The sequence below is a fragment of the Contarinia nasturtii genome, unplaced genomic scaffold (assembly GCF_009176525.2).
Source record: "Contarinia nasturtii isolate CC-2019 unplaced genomic scaffold, AAFC_CNas_1.1 Cnas_scaffold_928, whole genome shotgun sequence".
NCBI classification, from domain to species: domain Eukaryota; kingdom Metazoa; phylum Arthropoda; class Insecta; order Diptera; family Cecidomyiidae; genus Contarinia; species Contarinia nasturtii.
In genome coordinates, this window is record NW_022198275.1 from 3,289,772 (window position 1) to 3,296,027 (window position 6,256).

General features: G+C 35.5%; 1 protein-coding gene across 2 annotated transcripts in view; it reads left to right on the top strand.

The window, feature by feature from the left end:
* The window catches only part of LOC116343059 (F-box/LRR-repeat protein 7), an 11,334-nt gene continuing 5,078 nt past the window's right edge, over nt 1-6,256 (top strand). For both annotated transcript variants that reach the window (XM_031770947.1, XM_031770944.1), the window contains exon 1: nt 1-2,043. The gene's annotated coding sequence lies outside the window, so the exon portion shown is untranslated. The remainder of the gene's footprint in view (nt 2,044-6,256) is intronic.

The following is a 6,256-nucleotide window of genomic DNA, read 5'->3' on the forward strand; positions in this document are numbered from 1 at the left end:
TGAGGCGATTGAGTGCTGTATTTTTTCATTCTCCATCGCACCATTTGCTGCTGCTGTCGTTTTGCTACCGCAGCCAATCCAACATACGAAAGAGTTGAGTTAAAATTCTCTTTTCTGTTTCATTATTCGTGTCGTGGGCTCATTCTTCTTCTTCTTCGTTTCATCGTCATTTATTTGTCGTGGATACATTTATATATTGGCATTTTGCGAAGATAGAGAGCGAGAGAGAGAGGTACTTCTGCACATTGAATTGCACTGCAACTGTGACTTGCAGCACAACACCACAGTGAAACATTTAATGAAATAGTAGCGACAACAACAACAGCTGAATGCACGATGCTTACTGCTACTTTTGCTTGCCTGCTCATCTGCAATGTACCATGTAAATAGTGTTTAAAATATGTGAAGTTAAGTTAAAGATCAGCGATCGATGCGAGACAGAGACTCTCTTTTAACAAAAGAATAAAGAAAAATATGTTGAATTGAAAGAAGTAAGAAGAAAAAAAAGGCGCACGCAGAATGCAAAAGAAAACATTGAAGAAACTCGAGTGAACGAGTTGAGTGATCGTGCGATTTGCTATATGTGTTTGTGTTATTATTACAATTTATTATTTTAATAAAAATATACATATAAAATATATAAACGACGTTTATACCAGTCATATTAGTCGTGGCTGGTCGCTGTTGTGCGCCTAGTGTCTTGGATGCAGTTTTTTTTTTAATATTCATCCTCAACGTCTCTCTTGTTGTGTGTACACTTGGTGTGTGTGGTTTTTTTCTCTCTCCGCTGTGTGTTCATTTCATCTGTTTTGTTTTCACTTCATCGTATGCACACACAGCGCTCTCGCGCGATTTGTGTACTCGAGATAGGCCATTGTACTTGTACGTATTCATTATTTCCCGAAACGAACAGAGACGAACAACCACATAGATACATTGGTTGAAGTGAAAACGATCGATGCCACAGCGTGTGTGCCACAGAGCAAATATGAAAATGCATTTTCAGTGGTTTTAAATGGTTGGGGATTTTGGTATGTGTTATTGCACAACGTAACGAGCGCACACACACACGGTGTGTGTGTGCATTTCATATATAGAAAAATATATTGTCGATGCCGATGCATGTCGTTTGATCGCCTTTATCGTCACCTTCGTCCACTTCGTCGATGATCGTCGCGCACATAGATGAATAATGTTGTGAATATGTATATATTGGATTTTTTTTGTGTGTGCCTCTCGTGCTTAAAGAACTGCTATTTTCTGTGCAACAAGACATTTTTGCCTGGTCCATTCGACATCGAAAAACTATTTTCATTTTATCGCTTCGAAGTGTTTCATTAAAATTACGTTTCATTCGTGCATTTGGCATAAAATTGCGAATTTTATGGTGTTTCGTCACCGATTTTAGTGTGATCGAGAAAGAGAGAGAGAGAGAAAAAAAAATTGAAACAATTTCATACATAAACAATTAAAATGGGAAAGAATAATTGAAATTGCAATTCGAATCTACGAATGAGTGAAAGAATTAAATGAAAAGAAAAGAACCTGAATGAATCAAAAATCAAATTGAATGTAGTGCGTGGAAACGAAGTTCAAAGTAGTACGTAGTGTGTGCATCATTTGTGAAAGACATAAAAAAAACAACAACCAGCAAGCGAGCGAGTACTGCGTCAAAGAAAATTGTACAAAGTAACTTAAAGTGAGTGAGTGTGTGACTCTGTCGATTAATTTGCATATGGAATTCCTTTGCACATTTAACCAAATCGGATTGAGAGCTAAATAAAAGCAAGCGCAAAAAAGAAACAAACAACGAACGAACGACGGGGCCGCAAAAATATTTCCATTCAATTTGTCGATAATTGGTGTCGCAGCCATCGTGTTATCGTCGGTATCGGTCATCAGTGAAGCGGCTAAGAGCAAATGTAAAATAAAAAGCGACCGGGAAACAGAGAGAGAGAGAGAGAGAGAGAGAGAGAGAGAGAGAGCGAGAGACAAATAAGCATCAGAAAAGCACTGGAACTGTCTTTAAATTTATGAAGTGAAGTAAGCATTGAACAACATTTTTATTACATTCCGCACACACTTGAACAGGAAAGCGATTTAACAAACCAACAGCGACAGCGACAATGGTAATGGCACATTGCAAGGGAATTCAAAAATATATAATGAAATCATTGACCAAATCTAAAATCAACTCTTCCTTTGCTTTTGCCATATCGAAATTAAAAGACCAAACAAAAGCAACGCGTATAACCACAAAAAACGCCTGCTTCTTATTTATTTTTTCTTCCACCGTCTGTTTCTTTTTTTTTCTCTTTCAATTCGAAACGAAATCAATTGAATTCTTTTTATTTTGTGGTCGCTGTTTGCGATGTGAATGTTGGCTGCACACACAATGGATGTGTAATATACATAATCATGATCTATGAAGCCAGAGATTGGATTTTGTGATGACGATGTCATTGTTGCTTTGCTTTATGTTATTGTGAATAAATTTGTTGTTGCTGTAATAGACGGTTTGCTGTGGCTGGTTTTCATTCTCTCGGCTGGCAATAATTGAAGTACCGTACAAAATGTATTCACATCCGCGTTGCATATTTGCCTTTGGTTGTTTAGTTTTGTTTAGTTTTGGTCGACGTTGTTATCATATTTCAATGTTTCGTCTCTGGTCGCCTTTTTTTCGACCATTTAACATTGCATCGAATTTGGATTTAGTATTTACCGTATTTACGATTTTTGTTTGTAACTCACATATTTTTTGTTCTTCTTCTTATTTTTCTTCTTTCGATCGTATGAAACCATTCCTTACACAACATTTTATTTGCCTTTGCGTTCCAATAAATGAAACGCACATAAGTAAACTGCTTGAAAGCGTTGCGTGTGTTGGTTATAGTAAATTTCTTTCTCTTCTTTGAAAGACGTTGTCGTTGTCGTCATCGTCAACAACGAGACCAACAACAACAATAACGGGAAGCAAACAGAGAGAGAGCGAGAGAGAGAAAACGTTACTTTTTTATGAGGCATTTATTCGGAGTTTATTTTGGTAACTCGTTCTTAAGCCATACGATTGAGTCTATGCAGTGTGTATATTCCTAGGCAAACGAATGTAATGGACACGATCAACAATAAAAAAGGAGAGAAAAAAACGTCAACTTTAACCAACGGCTTTGCTATCGACCGAATCAAATGCATGTGTATATCATGGAATAATGTCAGCATCGATGTTATATCTCATGTAACATTTCACTTTTTTGTTGGTTCTCTCTCGCTCTTCTCCTCCTTTCAATCAGATCTCGTGATTGTAATGTCTAGGTTTCGTTCATGCCTTCATTCGTAATATCGCATATCGTGCCTGTGCATACGAAACGCTAGCTTATTTGATGTTTATTGTTTCTTTTCGATCGATGGTAAAATTTATAGAAAATTAAAATGAAATTAAATGCCGCATAACAAAAGGGAAAAGAAACATAAATACTTCGACATTATTACAATGTGAGCCCCAAAACAAAATCGATCACATTCGTGCACGTATGCAACGAATTATTTTCTTTTTGACATGCTATCTTTTTTTTTCTCTCGCTGCTCACTGATTTCTTTCTTTATACCTGCCTGCCTGCTTATGTCCTTTATTTTTCATTCTCTCATGACGCTAATCTCACTTCGACATCACACCATCATTAACTGGACTAAGATCAAATTACTATTGTGTTAAATGACAGCCATATCTACGAAAAAAAAAAAACCGAAAAATACCACATTGATTTATGTTCATTTTGAGATGTTAATGCCACCATGAGATTTGTATTTATGCTTCCATTTTTATTGTGATTATTACATTTACGAGTCACATAAATATGGTAACCTTTTGAAGACACAGAGAAAAAAAAAATTGAAATTACAAAGAACGAAACAGTCCGTTTGAATCATACTCATTTTCACCATCGATAAAATTGAATGGTGGCATTAAACGGAAACATTTGAAAACAGTAAAAAAAATAGTCGCTCGAACAAGATTAATGAACGAAATATCGTGGTGGCTTTCAGAAATGTGAATGGAATCGAGCTGAAAAATGGGCAAAATGCCAGAAATTGTTTGCTTAAAACTACTTCATCCACAACAAGTTTAAATTCGACCAGATCAAAACTCATAAAATTGTGTTTCACAAATTGCCATGTGTGAGCGCGCTCCGTACAATGTATGGACATTGGTCATAACGACGTTCATATGGCATATTAAGTGTATACAAATCATAAGCTATATCTATTTTCGCTTTCGTTATACATGTTGTAAATATATGCAAAAAAAGGTATGGCATGGACTTAAATGATATGAAATTGAAATGCAAGCGAAAAATATGGGCAGTGGGCACTAGGCATAGAATAGCAAAACTAAAAACTATTCATAAATCAGTTTACATTTAATTATTACAAGTCGATTTGTATGTGTAATCGTATTTAATCCGCAAGCAATAGTGGCCGCATATGGTGGGTTTTATGTCTCTCTGTCACATCAATGTTCTTTCCATTGGCATATTCAAAATGAACACACCATCAACAAACTGGTCCATTTGATGTAATTGCTGGAAAAAAACACGCACTTTTCATTGCACACATTCAGGCAACTGGTTCCATGGAATTTTGTTTAATCAAAAAAAAAAAAACGTTGACTTTTTTTATTCGTCGAAAAATGTAACTGAGCAAATTCCCAAAATAAGTCAGCATCTTGTGTGTTTTGTAGTATATGTTTCTTTTTTTCTATCTCTGTAGATTTGGCATATAAAATGTGACCGTTCGCATCGTTTTCGCTTGAAATATGCATAAAATGTTTGGTATTGTTTCTGAAATGGTGCAACAACAAGACACTTTCGGTGAGATAAAGAGATAGTTCGGTTCTGTGGGGATCATAGGGCGTTGCATCTCAATTCCTTTACAGATCATAAATCTTCATTAAGAATCTCATTGCAACATTCTTATTATCCATTTTATACTCTAAATTGTGTTTATTTTATTATGCATATTTAGTTGAAATGAAGCGGATCGTTTATTCGTCTCCTTTTTTTCCCCATATTTTCTGTCTCTGCGTTTACTATTTCGTTGTGTGGTTGTCGAATAAATAATATCTTTTCACGATGCCATATAATTTATACATGCGCATACGTGTTGGTCTTAATGACGATTTCACACCCAGAAACGGTAATATTTTGAGAAAGAGAATGAATAAGATGAGAATTTTAAGCGACCACAAAACTAAATAAACTCGCTTCAATATAAAATACACAAATATCAATGGAACATTTCTCATCTGACACAAATCGGACGAATTCAAAATCGATTTTGAATTTTCTTTCGAAATACGCGTCATTCATGCGATGCACGTAAATGGTATGTGGTCGGTCAAAGTGATAATTTTTTTTTCTCTTTGTTTATATACGCACACATGTGTGTGTATGTGAGTGAAATAATACCATTCAAAAGCGAGTAGATAGAATATTTTAATGCATGCAATTTACATGTGACGATAAAATATTTTTTTTTGTCACTTCGAAAGTGGAATTTCAATAATGTAACATACAGTATGGTAAATTTATTCATCTTCTCGTAGAATGTTTCGAATGACTAATTTTGATGATGTTGTTGTGACTGTATAGTTTATGGTTTATCTTGTCGTGTTATTTTTTTTGTCGTCCAATAAAACAAAATAAGAAGAAGTTCAAATGAAACAAGAAACAACCATAACATTTTTTTTTGTTTCGAGAAAAGAAAAAAGAACGAAAAATGCACAAGCAAATGATGTGAGTTGAGAAGCGAGCGTGTACACACCAACGGCGAATGGCAGATAAAGAAGAAAGTGCGAAAGATATGTATGAGCTAAATGGCCAAGTCAGCCACGTAAAAATATTCACTCCATCACTGATATTGAATGCTCATTTGAATCCGATTATTTCCCAATAAAAATAATATTGATGCGAGCGCGCACCGAGCCATTTTTTCAATAAATTTAAATTTTTTATTGGACACATTACTGTTTGGTGTTCTTTTTCTCTCTTTTACTTTTCCGCACACACCTAGTGTGAAAGGGGAAAGTATTGCAATAGGTCAAAATTTACGAAACTTCAAAAACATGTTTTCTGGACGTTTCTGAGGTCAGAGAACCCGAATCAGGCCGTTTTGAGCATGGTTGTTGTGGGTCTGTTCCACGTCGTACGTCGTACGTCGTACGTCGTACGTCGTACGTCGTACGTCGTACGTCGTACGT